We start from the raw sequence: 16,921 nt of genomic DNA on the forward strand, positions 1-16,921 counted from the left end.
TTTCATTGGTCAGAACATTGAATGCAGGAGTTGGGATGTCTTGTTGAAGTTGTACAGGGCATTGGTGAGGCCACACTTGGAGTACTGTGTACAGTTCTGGTCACCCTATTATAGAAAGGATATTATTAAACTAGAAAGAGTGCAGAAAAGATTTACTAGGATGCTACCGGGACTTGATGGTTTGACTTACAGGGAGAGGTTAGACAGACTGGGACTTTATTCCCTGGAGAGTAGGAGGTTAAGGGGTGATCTTATAGAAGTCTATAAAATAATGAGGGGCATAGATAAGGTCGATAGTCAAAATCTTTTCCCAAAGGTAGGGGAGTCTATAACGAGGGGGCACAGATTTAAGGTGAGAGGGGAGAGATACAAAAGGATCCAGAGGGGCAATTTTTTCACTCAAAGGGTGGTGAGTGTCTGGAACGAGCTGCCAGAGGCAGTAGTAGAGGCGGGTACAATTTTGTCTTTTAAAAAGCATTTGGACAGTTACATGGGGAAGATGGGTATCGAGGGATATGGGCCAAGTGCAGGCAATTGGGACTAGCTTAGTGGTATAAACTGGGCGACATGGACATGTTGGGCCGAAGGGCCTGTTTCCATGTTGTAACTTCTATGATTCTATGATTCTATGATTCTAAGTGCAGGCCCAGCACTCCGATGTTAATGAGGTGGGACGGACTGTCCCGGCCTCCTGCCTCAATTTCCTCTGATTGTGACTCGCAGGCACCCTCACGAGCTGTCAGTGGATCTTGGGTTTGGTTCCCCTCAGATTAGTCGTTTAAACTTTTTTTGCAGTCTTTTGAACAAGAAGTTAAACCAAGGCCCCATCCGCCCTCTCAGGTGGACGTAAAACATCCGATGGCACTATTTTCGAAGACTATTTAGCCCTCAATCAACACCACTAAAACAGTTTATCTAGTCGTTATCTCATTGCTGTTTGTGGGACCTTGCTATGCTCAAATTGGCTGCCTGATTGCCTACAAACAACAGTGATTATACTTCAAAAGTACTTCATTAGAACGCTTTAGGATGTCTTGACGTCGTGCAAGGTGCTATATGAAGGCAAGTCTTTCTTTTCTTTTACCGCGATGCCCAGATCTTAAGACCTTGGGGATGTCAGGCCTGCAGCTGCACTCATTTTTCCGCTTCCATTTGCTAGCACAAAGCCGCTGCCTGGAGACAGGCCCACGCTGGGGGGTTAATGGCCCAGCCCACCAAATTCAAAATGCCTCTTGAATGCTTCTAGGAACATAGGAACACAGGAACAGGAGTAGGCCATTCAGCCCCTCGTGCCTGCTCCGCCATTTGATAAGATCATGGCTGACCTGTGATCTAACTCCATATACCTGCCTTTGGCCCATATCCCTTAATACCTTTGGTTGCCATCAATTCAATTAATATATTGTAATATTGTTAAATTTAGCAATTGAGCTCGTATCAATTGCCATTCTGGTGCATTGTGTCTGTCCAGTGTTTGGGCTGAGAGAAGCCATGAAAATCAGAACCATTACCTTTGACCTTTTATCTCTAGATGGCCTTTACCCTCCACACTTTTCAACATTATGTCAAATTTAAATATCTGAACTGGAAGTCTGACAATTATCCATCCACTGGCCTTGATCAGGTTGCAAAACAGTGGTAAACCAGGCCTTGTTTGTGAATACACTTCATAAAAAAAGTATTCTGTTTACTGTAAAATTTCCTTCAATATATGAAGAACACTAGTCTACTATTGTTCTGTTTGTTGCAGAATTTTTTTTCAATATTTGGTGAACTACGCAGCTAGTAGATGTTAGTTTTACCTCAAGTAAATTTTGATAACTACATTTTCAGTGTAAATTTTTTATTTGGAAACTGTGGGGTCGAAATCGCTTGGAGAGACGAACTAACAGTGCTCGCTGCTCGATAGATTTATACTAACCCACTAACTTACCGCGGTCGTCTCGTCGGTCACTTCCTCCCAGCGTCAGTTCAAGCGAAGCTAGGACCCATGGGAGAGGTGAGAGGATCGATCTCTCCCCTCGACCAAGCAGGTCGCAGCATTTTTGACCAGCTGCGTTAACTGTCTCTGCCGGCAAGGAGCGTTAAACCCCGAAGTGAAAGGTACAACATTCAAACCCTTGTAAAAACAGTTATAAACTGCGAAAAAAGAGAGGTTAAGAAATAATTGAAAATAAAAGAGATAGAAGGGAAAAGTAAAAAAAAAATGAAATATTTTAATCAAAAACATTTTTTTTTTAATGACCAAAAGCTACTAAAATAAGGAAGAATGAGACTGCACATTTTTAAAAATTAACTTATAGTTGTCTGGCAATTATTAAGACTTACTGTTAAAACTTAGTTTAGTCCTGGTATTTTTAAGCGTACCTGTTTTGTACCTGTTTTTTCCAGCTAAACAGATAAGCAAGTTTGTACTTTCTCAATTGCAGCGTGCGATATTACCTTTAATTCGAAGCTGTCACATCGTCAGCGAACCAGTAGGAGCAAGTTGCGGATTTCCGCGTTCCACTGCACATGTGCGAACGCTGGAACTTGCTCCTCCATTTCGCCACTAATAAGGGTGAGCACTTTAAGCTCACCGTTACTTCGCAAGCAATTTCTGCCCCAGTGCCTTCTTGAACTGGTTAATTCCAAGCGCATCTGAAGTGTCTTGAATTGTATTGTTTGCATACATAAGTGAAGCATTAGGAAATGTCAGTATTTTAACCGTGTTCTTATCAGTTTTCCTGCCTGTCTGTAGGAAAACTGATGAACACATTAGAGGAGTTTTTTCCTGAATAGCGGGGAGTAGATTATTGTGTAATATTCGAGTAAGCTTTCTCCTCCTCAGGTCTGACTACATCCTTTCCTGCAAAGTTTATGCAATGGAGCTTCTATGGAAAAAATGCTTTAATCTTTATTCTTATATTTTATATTGATTGCCATCATAATTGCCTCAGCCTTATTCCTTTTTCAGCGACTCACTTAACTATGCATATGCATATGCTCGTCATTTGCCACAAATTGTTTCTATCTATGTTCATATTGCAGTGAGAGATTAAAGCTAAGCCTTTTATCTGCAGTTATGTCATCTAACTGGTCTAGATATGAAGTAATCATTAAATGCTCTGAGGTGGAGAATTAAAATTCTGTGGCTCAAATTTATTTATATGGGGCACATTGTCAAGTAAGATTTCATTCAGTCTTTCTGGGAAAGTAGAGAAATCCAAATTAGCTTCCAATTTAGTTTTCTCAAGGGAAAATTGATGGCTATTATCATTCAGATCTAATTTCACTTTAAAAATGTTACAGACTTCCTCCATCTACAACAAGACTGTCTCTTTATTCAACGGGTCGAGAGAAAGGTAATTCTGCCTTTCTTTGGCATCCATCTTGTTATGTTTTGCATGAGTTGTTGGTAATGAGGTATTGGAGCAGAATTCTATCAGACTCAATGGGGGTAATTTTAATCCCGCCAGGACAGGCGGGGGGGGGGAGGGATAAAAATTTTAAAAATGGGAAGTCTGACCTCAACCCACCTCCATTTTCGATTTGAAGGGAGGCAGGTTGCAGGGGTGGGGGGGCGGGAGGTCGGGTGACTAACCTGCTCTCCGGAGGCAGGTCCCTCATTTAAATATTTTAATGAGGCTGCGTGCCTCAAATTTTTACTCCGTTTCAGGTTGAACGTTGGCTGGCCAGGTTTCCCAGGCATCAGGAAACCCACAGCTGAAGGGAGGTGAGGATGGCTGGATGGAACAGGTAACAGGTAAGTGCCTTTCCAGCACTGCTTGTGGGCCGGGAAGATCACCAAGCTTACCTGTAAACTACCCCGCGATCGGACTCCCTCGATTGGCCGACCCCCCCGCGACCAGACCACTCCCCCGTGATCGGACCCCCCTAATGTCCAACTCCCCCACGATGTCTGACTCCCCCCCCCATGTCTGACTCCCCCCCGATGTCTGACTTCCCCCCAAATGTCCGACCCCCCCCCCACGATGTCTGATTCACCCACCGCCATGTCCAACTTACCTACCTCCCTCCCTCCGCTCCTTGGCCGCAGTCAGCCAGCCAGCCTCTCAGTCTAGCTGGCTGCGGCAGGGAAAACCGATTAAAAACATTGAAATCAGGTCCTGCCGTTAAATTCAGCAGGTCCTCTGGGAAACCCGCATTTCCAGGTTTCCCGGCAGCTAAACCTCTTCCCAGCTCCCTCCCCGCCTGCCCATTATTATCGGGGCCAATGAGTTTGGTCGGGTAAGATGGACTGCTTTTTAGGACAATAGAAGAGAAATGTATGACTTGTCTTTCCAGTCTTTGGACTTTGAATAAAACAAATTAACATCACCACCTCCATTCTGGTAATAGTAACCGAGGTCTTTTCTCCCTTGGAAGAAAGCTGTTATGTCGATGTCACTACCATGTTGTCAGGTTTAACTATTTTCTTCTGATCACTTGAGCATGCAAATAAGACAGGTTCTGTTTCTTCTTGTCTACAGAATGACCGACATAATCTTCTGAATTTCTCACAACTATAAGCTCCTCTTTACATTGAGCTAATTCTTCATACACATTCTTTTTGTTTTCAAACTCAAATTTCCTTTATTGGAGTTCACATTTTAATGGGTTGTTTTCTTCTCTGTTTTGACTTCACTCTGCCTGAATGTTTCCCAATGACTCAATTGATAACTTTGATCTTGTTCACTGAATTGAGCTTGTTCATGTTGGACGTTACAGTGTCTAATTTCTTGGGCTGCTTGCATTAATTTTCCTTGTTGTTTTCTTCAATCTGTCTGAGCTCGTACATTCGAAGATCAGTGTCTGCCTGGCACTGGATTGACTGTTGTTCTATTTATTCATTTATTTATTTATTTTTAAGATCAATCATAGAAAGAAAAGAACTTTCAAAAGGCATTTGATAAAAGTACCACATAATTGACTTGTTAGCAAATTTAAAGCCCATGGGATTAAAGGGACTGTGGCAGTGTGGATACAAAATTGGCTAAGGGACAGAAAGCAGAGAGTAGTGGTGAATGGTTGATTTTCAGACTGGAGGGAAGTTTACAGTGGTGTTTCTCAGGGGTTGGCTTTTGATATATATATAAATGACCTGGACTTGGGTATATGAGGTATAATTTCTACATTTGCAAATTTCATGAAACTCAGGAATGTAGTAAACAAGGTCAAGGATAGTAACAGACTTCAGGAGGACATAGACAGACTGGTGAAATGGGCAGACAGATGGCAGATGAAATTTAACACAGAGAAGTGTGAAGTGATTCATTTTGGTAGGAAGAATGAGGAGAGGCAATATAAACTAATGGTGCAATTTTCAAGTGAGTACAGGAACAGAGAGACCTGGGGGCGTATGTACACAAATCTTTGAAGTTGGAGGACAGGTTGAGAACGCTGTTAAAAAAGCATATGGGACTCTGGGCTTTATAAATAGAAGCAGAGAGTACAAAAGCAAGGAAGTTATGCTAAACCTTTACAAAATGCTGGTTAGGCCTCAGCTGAAGTATTGTTTTCAATTCTGGCATCATATTTTAGAAAGGACGTCAAGGCCTCAGAGAGAGTGCAGAAGGGATTTACTAGAATGGTACCAATGATGAGGGACTTCAGTTTTGTGAAGAGACTGGAGAAGCTAACAGGGAGCAGAGAGTAGTGGTGAACGGTTGTTTTTCAGACTGGAGGGAGGTATACAGTGGTGTTCCCCAAGGGTCGGTACTAGGACTATTGCTTTCTTTGATATATATTTATGACTTGGACTTGGATGTACGGGACACAATTTCAAAATTTGCAGATGACACAAAACTTGGAACGGTAGTAAACAGTGAGGAGGATAGTGATAGACTTCAAGAAGACATAGACAGGCTGGTGGAATGGGCAGAATGGAAGATGAAATTCAATGCAGAAAAGTGCGAAGTGATACATCTTGGTAGGAAGAACGAGGAGAGGCAATATAAACTAAAGGGTACAATTCTAAAAGGGGTGCAGGAACAGAGAGATCTGGGCGTATATGTACACAAATCATGGAAGGTGGTAGGACAGGTTGAGAAAGCGGTTAAGAAAGCATATTTTTTTTTTATTGGTTCATGGGATGTGGGCGTCACTGGCGAGGCCGGCATTTATTGCTCATCCCTAATTGCCCTTGAGAAGGTGGTGGTGAGCCTCCTTCTTGAACCGCTGCAGTCCGTGTGGTGACGGTTCTCCCACTGTGCTGTTAGGAAGGGAGTTCCAGGATTTTCACCCAGCGACAATGAAGGAACGGCGATATATTTCCAAGTCGGGATGGTGTGTGATTTGGAGGGGAATGTGCAGGTGGTGTTGTTCCCATGTGCCTGCTGCTCTTGTCCTTCTAGGTGGTAGAGGTCGCGGGTTTGGGAGGTGCTGTCGAAGAAGCCTTGGCGAGTTGCTGCAATGCATCCTCTGGATGGTACACACTGCAGCCACTGTGCGCCGGTGGTGAAGGGAGTGAATGTTTAGGGTGGTGGATGGGGTGCCAATCAAGCGGGCTGCTTTATCTTGGATGGTGTCGAGCTTCTTGAGTGTTGTTGGAGCTGCACTCATCCAAGCAAGTGGAGAGTATTCCATCACATTCCTGACTTGTGCCTTGTAGATGGTGGAAAGGCTTTGGGGAGTCAGGAGGTGAATCACTCGCCACAGAATACCCAGCCTCTGACCTGCTCTCGTAGCCACAGTATTTATATGGCTGGTCCAGTTAAGTTTCTGGTCAATGGTGACCCCCAGGACGTTGATGGTGGGGGATTCGGCGATGGTAATGCCGTTGAATGTCAAGGGGAGGTGGTTAAACTCTCTCTTGTTGGAGATGGTCATTGCCTGGCACTTATCTGGCGCGAATGTTACTTGCCACTTATGAGCCCAAGCCTGGATGTTGTCCAGGTCTTGCTGCATGCGGGCTCGGACTGCTTCATTATTTGAGGGGTTGCGAATGGAACTGAACACTGTGCAATCATCAGCGAACATCCTCATTTCTGACCATATGATGGAGGGAAGGTCATTGATGAAGCAGCTGAAGATGGTTGGGCCTAGGACACTGCCCTGAGGAACTCCTGCAGCAATGCCCAGGGGCTGAGATGATTGGCCTCCAACAACCACTACCATCTTCCTTTGTGCTCGGTATGACTCCAGCCAGTGGAGAGTTTTCCCCCTGATTCCCATTGACTTCAATTTTACTAGGGCTCCTTGGTGCCACACTCGGTCAAATGCCACCTTGATGTCAAGGGCAGTCACTCTCACCTCACCTCTGGAATTCAGCTCTTTGGTCCATGTTTGGACCAAGGCTGTAATGAGGTCTGGAGCCGAGTGGTCCTGGTGGAACCCAAACTGAGCATCGGTGAGCAGGTTATTGGTGAGTAAGTGCTGCTTGATAGCACTGTCGATGACACCTTCCATCACTTTGCTGATGATTGAGAGTAGGCTGATAGGGCGGTAGTTGGCCGGATTGGATTTGTCCTGCTTTTTGTGGACAGGACATACCTGGGCAATTTTCCACATTGTCGAGTAGATGCCAGTGTTGTCGCTGTACTGGAACAGCTTGGCTAGAGGGGCAGCTAGTTCTGGAGCACAAGTCTTCAGCACTACAGCTGGGATGTTGTCGGAGCCCATCGCCTTTGCTGTATCTTTTCCCAAAGGTAGGGGAGTCTATAACGAGGGGACATAGATTTAAGGTGAGAGGGGAGAGATACAAAAGGGTCCAGAGGGGCAATTTTTTCACTCAAAGGGTGGTGAGTGTCTGGAATGAGCTGCCAGAGGCAATAGTAGAGGCGGGTACAATTTTGTCTTTTAAAAAGCATTTGGACAGTTACATGGGTAAGATGGGTATGGAGGGATATGGGCCAAGTGCAGGCAATTGGGACTAGCTTAGTGGTATAAACTGGGCGACATGGACATGTTGGGCCGAAGGGCCTGTTTCCATGTTGTAACTTCTATGATTCTATGATTCTATCCAGTGCACTCAGCCGTTTCTTGATATCACGTGGAGTGAATCGAATTGGTTGAAGACTGGCTTCTGTGATGGTGGGGATATCGGGAGGAGGCTGAGATGGATCATCCACTCGGCACTTCTGGCTGAAGATGGTTGCAAACGCTTCAGCCTTGTCTTTTGCACTCACGTGCTGGACTCCGCCATCATTGAGGATGGGGATGTTTGCAAAGCCTCCTCCTCCCGTTAGTTGTTTAATTGTTCACCACCATTCACGACTGGATGTGGCAGGACTGCAGAGCTTTGATCTGATCCGTTGGTTGTGGAATCGCATAGCTCTGTCTATAGCATGTTGCTTTCGCTGTTTAGCATGCATGTAGTCCTGAGTTGTAGCTTCACCAGGTTGGCACCTCATTTTTAGGTACACCTGGTGCTGCTCCTGGCATGCTCTTCTACACTCCTCATTGAACCAGGGTTGATCCCCTGGCTTGTTGGTAATGGTAGAGTGAGGAATATGCCGGGCCATGAGGTTACAGATTGTGCTGGAATATAATTCTGCTGCTGATGGCCCACAGCGCCTCATGGATGCCCAGTTTTGAGCTGCTAGATCTGTTCTGAATCTATCCCATTTAGCACGGTGGTAGTGCCACACAACACGTTGGATGGTGTCCTCAGTGCGAAGACGGGACTTCATCTCCACGAGGACTGTGCGGTGGTCACTCCTACCAGTACTGTCATGGACAGATGCCTCTGTGACAGGTAGATTGGTGAGGTCGAGGTCAAGTAAGTTTTTCCCTCGTGTTGGTTCGCTCACCACCTGCCGCAGGCCCAGTCTGGTCGCTATGTCCTTCAGGACTCGGCCAGCTCGGCCAGTAGTGGTGCTACCGAGCCACTCTTGGTGATGGACATTGAAGTCCCCCACCCAGAGTACATTCTGTGCCCTTGCTACCCTCAGTGCTTCCTCCAAGTGGTGTTCAACATGGAGGAGGACTGATTCATCAGCTGAGGGAGGGCGGTAGGTGGTAATCAGCAGGAGGTTTCCTTCCCCATGTTTGACCTGATGCCATGAGATTTCATGGGGTCCAGAGTCAATGTTGAGGACTCCCAGGGCCACTCCCTCCTGACTGTATGTCACTGTACCGCCACCTCATACCCAGGGATGGTGATGGAAGAGTCTGGGACGTTGGCTGACAGATATGATTCTGTGAGTATGGCTATGTCAGGCTGTTGCTTGACTAGTCTGTGGGACAGCTCTCCCAATTTTGGCACAAGTCCCCAGATGTTAGTGAGGAGGACTTTGCAGGGTCGACTGGGCTTGGTTTGCCGTTGTCCATTTGCCGTTGTCGTGTCCAGTGCCTAGTGGTCCGTCCGGATTTTACAACTGAGTGGCTTGCTCGGCCATTTCAGAGGGCAATTCAGAATCAACCACATTGCTGTGGGTCTGGAGTTACATTTAGGCCAGACCAGGTAAGGACGGCAGGTTTCCTTTCCGAAAGGGCATTAGTGAACCAGATGGGTTTTTACGACAATCCGGTAGTTTCATGGCTACCATGACTGATACTAGTATTTTAATTAATTGAATTTAATTAATTGAATTTAAATTCGCCAGCTGCCGTGGCAGGATTCGAACTTATGACTCTAGTCCAGTAACATAACCACTATGCTACCGTACCCTATGGGATCCTGGGCTTTATAGATAGAGGCACAGAGTACAAAAGCAAGGAGGTTATATTGAACCTCTGTAAAACACTGGTTCGGCCACAGCTGGAGTAATCTGTCCAGTTCTGGGCACCTCACTTTAGGAAGGATGTGAAGGCCTTACAGAGGGTGCAGAAGAGATTTACAAGAATGTTTCCAGGGATGAGGGACTTCAGTTATGTGCACAGACTGGAAAAGCTGGGGTTGTTCTCCTTAGTAAGGAGTCTTACAACACCAGGTTATAGACCAACAGCTTTATTTGAAATCACAAGCTTTCGGAGCTTTCCTCCTTCATCAGGTGAGTGTAGAGTTCCATAAAGGCAAAGTATATATAGTCAGAGAACAATGCCTGGTGATTACAGATAATCTTTCCAACTGCCCGTTATCACAGCTTGGCAGAGATATAATCAAAGCAATCAAAGTGTTCAGACAGAGAAACATTACATCCAAGACTACTGAATACACAAATGGTCAGAACACAAAGATAGAGAGAGAGCGAGAGAGAGACACCCGAAAGGCGGAGAGAGAGAGAGAATGACCAGATGCATTAAAAACAGATAACTTTTTTTCACTGGTGGGGTTACATGTAGCGTGACATGAACCCAAGATCCCGGTTGAGGCCGTCCTCATGGGTGGGGAACTTAGTTATCAATTTCTGCTTGACGATTTTGCGTTGTCGTGTGTCTCGAAGGCCGCCTTGGAGAACGCTTACCCGAAGATCGAAGGCTGAATGTCCTTGACTGCTGAAGTGTTCCCCAACTGGGAGGGAACCCTCCTGTCTGGCGATTGTTGCACGGTGTCCGTTCATCCGTTGTCGCAGTGTCTGCATGGTCTCGCCAATGTACCATGCTCCGGGGCATCCTTTCCTGCAACGTATGAGGTAGACAACGTTGGCCGAGTCACAGGAGTATGAACCATGTACCTGGTGGGTGGTGTCCTCTTGTGTGATGGTGGTATCTGTGTCGATGATCTGGCATGTCTTGCAGAGGTTGCCGTGGCAGGGTTGTGTGGTGTCGTGGACGCTGTTCTCCTGAAAGCTGGGTAATTTGCTGCGAACGATGGTCTGTTTGAGGTTAGGTGGCTGTTTGAAGGCGAGTAGTGGTGGGGTGGGGATGGCCTTAGTGAGGTGTTCGTCATCATCGATGACATGTTGAAGGCTGCGGAGAACATGGCGTAGTTTCTCCGCTCCGGGGAAGTACTGAACGATGAAGGGTACTCTGTTGGTTGTGTCCCGTGTTAGTCTTCTGAGGAGGTCTACGCGATTTTTCGCTGTGGCCCGTCGGAACTGTCGATCGACGAGTCGAGCGTCATATCCCGTTCTTACGAGGGCGTCTTTCAGCGTCTGTAGGTGTCCATCGCATTCCTCCTTGTCTGAGCAGATCCTGTGTATTCGCAGGGCCTGTCCATAGGGGATGGCCTCTTTGACGTGGTTAGGGTGGAAGCTGGAAAAGTGGAGCATCGTGAGGTTGTCTGTGGGCTTGCGGTAGAGTGAGGTGCTGAGGTGCCCGTCTTTGATGGAGATTTGTGTGTCCAAGAATGAAACCGATTCTGAGGAGTAGTCCACGGTGAGTTTGATGGTGGCTTGGAACTTGTTGATGTTATCGTGTAGTCTCTTCAGTGATTCTTCGCCGTGGGTCCATAGGAAGAAAATGTCATCGATGTATCTGGTGTTTAGCGTTGGTTGGAGGTCCTGTGCAGTGAAGAAGTCCTGCTCTAACTTGTGCATGAAAATGTTGGCGTATTGGGGTGCGAATTTGGTCCCCATGGCTGTTCCGTGTGTTTGGGTAAAGAACTGGTTATCGAAGGTGAAGACATTGTGATCCAGGATGAAGCAGATGAGTTGTAGGATGGCGTCTGGAGATTGGCTGTTGTTGGTGTTGAGTACTGAGGCTGTTGCAGCGATGCGGTCATCGTGGGGGATACTGGTGTAGAGTGCCGAGACGTCCATCGTGGTGAGAAGTGTTCCTGGTTCAACTGGTCCGTGGGTGCTGAGTTTTTGTAGGAAGTCTGTAGTGTCACGACAGAAGCTGGGGGTTCCCTGTACGATGGGTTTCAGGATGCCCTCGACGTATCCAGAGTGCATCTGGTCATTCTCTCTCTCTCTCTGCCTTTCGGGTGTCTCGCTCTCTCTGTCTTTGTGTTCTGACCGTTTGTGTATTCAGTAGTCTTGGATGTAATGTTTCTCTGTCTGAACACTTTGATTGCTTTGATTATATCTCTGCTGAGGTGTGATAACGGGCAGTTGGAAAGATTATCTGTAATCACCGGGCATTGTTCTCTGACTATATATGCTGTGCTTTTATGGAACTCTACACTCACCTGATGAAGGAGCAAAGCTCCGAAAGCTTGTGATTTCAAATAAAGCTGTTGGACTATAACCTGGTTTTGTAAGACTCATAAGAACATAAGAACATAAGAACATAAGAAATTGGAGCAGGAGTAGGCCAATCGGCCCCTCGAGCCTGCTCCGCCATTCAATAAGATCATGGCTGATCTGATCCCAACCACAAATCTAAAGAACACAAGAAGTCGGAGCAGGACCCGGCCACACAGCCCCTGGGCCCTCTCCGCCACCCACAGGGCATTGACCGATCCGAACTCAGCTTCATGTCCAATTTCCTGCCCGCTCCCCATAACCCCTAATTCCCTTTACTTCTAGGAAACTGTCTATTTCTGTTTTAAATTTATCTAATGATGTAGCTTCCACAGCTTCCTGGGGCAGCAAATTCCACAGACCTACCACCCTCTGAGTGAAGAAGTTTCTCCTCATCTCAGTTTTGAAAGAGCAGCCCCTTATTCTAAGATTATGCCCCCTAGTTCTAGTTTCACCCATCTTTGGGAACATCCTTACTGCATCCACCCGATCAAGACCCTTCACAATCTTATATGTTTCAATAAGATCGCCTCTCATTCTTCTGAACTCCAATGAGTAGAGTCCCAATCTACTCAACCTCTCCTCATATGTCCGCCCCCTCATCCCCGGGATTAACCGAGTGAACCTTCTTTGTACTGCCTCGAGAGCAAGTATGTCTTTTCTTAAGTATGGAGACCAAAACTGTATGCAGTATTCCAGGTGCGGTCTCACCAATACCTTATATAACTGCAGCAATACCTCCTTGTTTTTATATTCTATCCCCCTAGCAATAAAAGCCAACATTCCGTTGGCTTTCTTGATCACCTGCTGCACCTGCATACCAACTTTTTGATTTTCTTGCACTAGGACCCCCAGATCCCTTTGTACTGCAGTACTTTCCAGTCTCTCGCCATTAAGAAAATAACTTGCTCTCTGATTTTTCCTGCCAAAGTGCATAACCTCACATTTTCCAATATTATATTGCATCTGCCAAATCTCCGCCCACTCACCCAGCCTGTCTATATCCCCTTGCAGGTTTTTTATGTCCTCCTCACTCTCTACTTTCCCTCCCATCTTTGTATCATCTGCAAATTTTGATATGTTGCACTCGGTCCCCTCCTCCAAATCGTTAATATAGATTGTAAAGAGTTGGGGACCCAGCACCGACCCCTGTGGAACACCACTGGTTACTGGTTGCCAGTCCGAAAATGAACCATTTATCCCAACTCTCTGCTTCCTGTTCGATAACCAATCCTCCACCCATGCCAGAATATTACCCCCAATCCCGTGATTTTTTATCTTAAGTAATAATCTTTTATGTGGCACCTTGTCGAATGCCTTCTGGAAGTCTAAATACACTATGTCCACTGGTTCCCCTTTATCCACCCTATACGTTATATCCTCGAAGAACTCAAGCAAATTTGTCAGACATGACTTCCCCTTCATAAAGCCATGCTGACTTTGTCCTATTAAATTATGCTTATCTAAATGTTCCGTTACTGTCTCCTTAATAATAGACTCCAAAATTTTACCCACCACAGATGTTAAGCTAACTGGCCTATAATTTCCAGCCTTCTGCCTACTACCCTTTTTAAATAACGGTGTTACATTAGCAGTTTTCCAATCTGCCGGGACCTCTCCTGAGTCCAGGGAATTTTGGAAAACTATCACCAAAGCATCCACAATCCCTACTGCCACTTCCCTCAAGACCCTAGGATGGAAGCCATCAGGTCCAGGGGATTTATCCGCCTTGAGTCCCATTATTTTACTGAGTACCATCTCCTGAGTGATTTTAATCGTATTTAGCTCCTCCCCCCGTAGAGTCCCCTGTTTGTCCAGTGTTGGGATATTCTTAGTGTCCTCTACTGTAAAGACTGAAACAAAATATTTGTTCAGCATTTTTGCCATCTCCATGTTTCCCACCATTAATTTCCCGGTCTCATCCTCTAAGGGACCTATGTTTGCCTTAGCCACCCTTTTTCTTTTTATATAACTGCAGAAACTCTTGCTATATCTGTTTTTATATTTTTTGCTAATTTCTTTTCATAATCTAACTTCCCTTTCTTAATCAATCCTTTAGTTACTTTTTGCTGTCTTTTGAAGAATTCCCAATCTTCTATCCTCCCACTAAGTTTGGCTACCTTATATGTCCTTGTTTTTAGTCGGATACTATCCTTGATTTCTTTACTTAGCCACGGATGGCTGTCATTTCTTTTACACCCTTTTTTCCTCAGTGGAATATATTTATTTTGAAAGTTGTAAAATAACTCCCTAAATGAACACCACTGCTCATGTACCGTCTTACCCTTTAATCTATTTTCCCAGTCCACTTTAATCAATTCCGCTCTCATACCATCATAGTCTCCTTTATTCAAGCTCAGTACGCTTGTTTGAGAATCAACCTTCTCACCCTCTAATTGGATATGGAATTCAACCATGTTGTGGTCGCTCGTTCCAAGGGGATCCTTAACTAGGACATTATTAATTAATCCTGACTCATTACACAGGACCAGGTCCAAGGTTGCCTGCCCCCTTGTAGGATCAGTTACATACTGCTCAAGAAATCCATCCCTGATGCACTCAATGAACTCGTCCTCAAGGCTGCTCTGCCCAATTTGATTTGTCCAGTTAATATGATAATTAAAATCCCCCATAATTATGGCTGTTCCCTTATTACATGCCCCGACTATTTCCTGATTAATACTTCTTCCAGCAGAGTTGCAACTATTAGGAGGCCTATATACTACGCCCACTAATGTTTTTTTCCCCTTATTATTCCTTATCTCCACCCAAACTGTTTCATTATCTTGATGCTTTGTCCCAATATCATTTCTCTGTATTACAGTGATTCCTTCCTTTATTAACATAGCCACCCCACCTCCCCTTCCTTCCTGCCTGTCCTTCCTGATTGTTAAATACCCTGGCATATTTAATTCCCAGTCGTTGTCACCCTGCAGCCATGTTTCTGTAATGGCCACAAGATCATACCCATACGTAGTTATTTGTGCCGTTAACTCGTCCATTTTATTACGAATGCTACGTGCATTCAGATAAAGAACTTTCAAATCTGTTTTGTGACGCTTAGTTCCTGCTTTTTCCTTTTTTAACACTTTACCTATTACTCCATACCTTCTGTCCCTTCCTGTTACGCTTTCCTCTCTCTCCCTGCTCAGGTTCCCAACCCCCTGCCACTTTAGTTTAAACCCTCCCCAACAGCACTAGCAAACACTCCTCCTAGGACAGCGGTCCCGGCCCTGCCCAGGTGCAGACCGTCCGGTTTGTACTGGTCCCACCTCCCCCAGAACCGTTTCCAGTGTCCCAGGAATTTGAATCCCTCCCCCTTGCACCATTCCTCTAGCCACGTATTCATTTGAAATATCCTCCTATTTCTACTCTGACTAGCACGTGGCACTGGCAGCAATCCTGAGATTACTACCTTTGAGGTCCTATTTTTTAATTTACCTCCTAACTCCCTATATTCTGCTTTTAGGACCTCATCCCCTTTTTTACCTATATCGTTGGTGCCTATGTGCACCACGACAGCTGGCTGTTCGCCCTCCCCCTCCAAAATGTTCTGTAGCCGCTCCGAGACATCCTTGATCCTTGCACCAGGGAGGCAACACACCATCCTGGAGTCTCGGTTGCGGCCGCAGAAACGCCTGTCTATTCCCCTTACAATTGAGTCCCCTATCACTATAGCTCTGCCACTCTTTTTCCTCCCAGCCTGTGCAGCAGAGCTACCCGTGGTGCCAGGAAGTTGGCTGCTGCTGCCTTCCCCTGATAAGTCATCCCCCCCAACAGCATCCAAAGTGGCATATCTGTTTGAGAGGGGGATGGCCACAGGGGACCCCTGCACTACCTGCCTGCATCTCTTACTCTTCCTGGTGGTCACCCATTCACTTCCTGCCTGTATACCCTTTACCTGCGGTGTGACCAACTCGCTAAACGTGCTATCCACGAGTTTCTCTGCATCGCGGATGCTCCACAGTGAGTCCACCCGCAGCTCCAGCTCCGAGATACGATCGGTCAGTAGCTGCAGGTGGACACACTTCCCGCACACATGGTCGGCAGGGACACTGGTAGTGTCCATGACTTCCCACATCTTGCAGGAGGAGCATATCACGGGTGCGAGGTCTGCTGCCATGACTTGCCTTAGCTTAGTTACCCCTTTTAAATTACGTTGAAATTAGAAAATGTTAACTATACTAGGGACCTAGGTTCACTAAAAAAAAAACACTATCTGCTATAAAACCTGCAGATCTTCCCTTTCTTATTACTTTACTTACAGTAAAATGGTAGAAATACTCACCTGAACCTACTCACCAATCAGCTGCCTCCCCTGTGCCGCGTCACTTTCTGACTGGTGACGTCACCCCGAACTGCAGCTGGTCTCAGAGTCTCGCTCTCAGAGTAAGCTCTGGTCTCGCTCTCTCCGCGCTGTTTATATCCCCGCTCTGGTCTCGCTCTCTCCCGCCGCTCACCGACTGAACTCTCGCTCTCTCCGCGCTGTTTATATCCCCGCTCTGGTCTCGCTCTCTCCCGCCGCTCACCAACTGAACTCTCGCTCTCTCCGCGCTGTTTATATCCCCGCTCTGGTCTCGCTCTCTCCCGCCGCTCACCAACTGAACTCTCGCTCTCTCCGCGCTGTTTATATCTCCGCTCTGGTCTCGCTCTCTCCCGCCGCTCACCGACTGAACTCTCGCTCTCTCCGCGCTGTTTATATCTCCGCTCTGGTCTCGCTCTCTCCCGCCGCTCACCGAATGGACTCTCGCTCTCTCCGCGCTGTTTATATCTCCGCTCTGGTCTCGCTCTCTCCCGCCGCTCACCGACTGAACTCTCGCTCTCTCCGCGCTGTTTTTATCCCCGCTCTGGTCTCGCTCTCTCCCGCCGCTCACCGACTGAACTCTCGCTCTCTCCGCGCTGTTTTTATCCCCGCTCTGGTCTCGCTCTTT

The 16,921-nt window shown here is 46.3% G+C and overlaps 1 long non-coding RNA gene across 1 annotated transcript in view; it reads left to right on the forward strand.

Annotated features, from left to right (window-relative positions):
* The first annotated feature begins 3,304 nt into the window (after positions 1 to 3,304).
* The window catches only part of LOC137307307 (uncharacterized), a 40,013-nt gene continuing 26,396 nt past the window's right edge, over positions 3,305 to 16,921 (forward strand). The window contains exons 1-2 of the long non-coding RNA XR_010959103.1: positions 3,305 to 3,344; positions 3,659 to 3,745. This is a non-coding gene — a long non-coding RNA (uncharacterized lncRNA). The remainder of the gene's footprint in view (positions 3,345 to 3,658; positions 3,746 to 16,921) is intronic.

This window comes from Heptranchias perlo, chromosome 3 (assembly GCF_035084215.1).
Source record: "Heptranchias perlo isolate sHepPer1 chromosome 3, sHepPer1.hap1, whole genome shotgun sequence".
NCBI lineage: Eukaryota > Metazoa > Chordata > Chondrichthyes > Hexanchiformes > Hexanchidae > Heptranchias > Heptranchias perlo.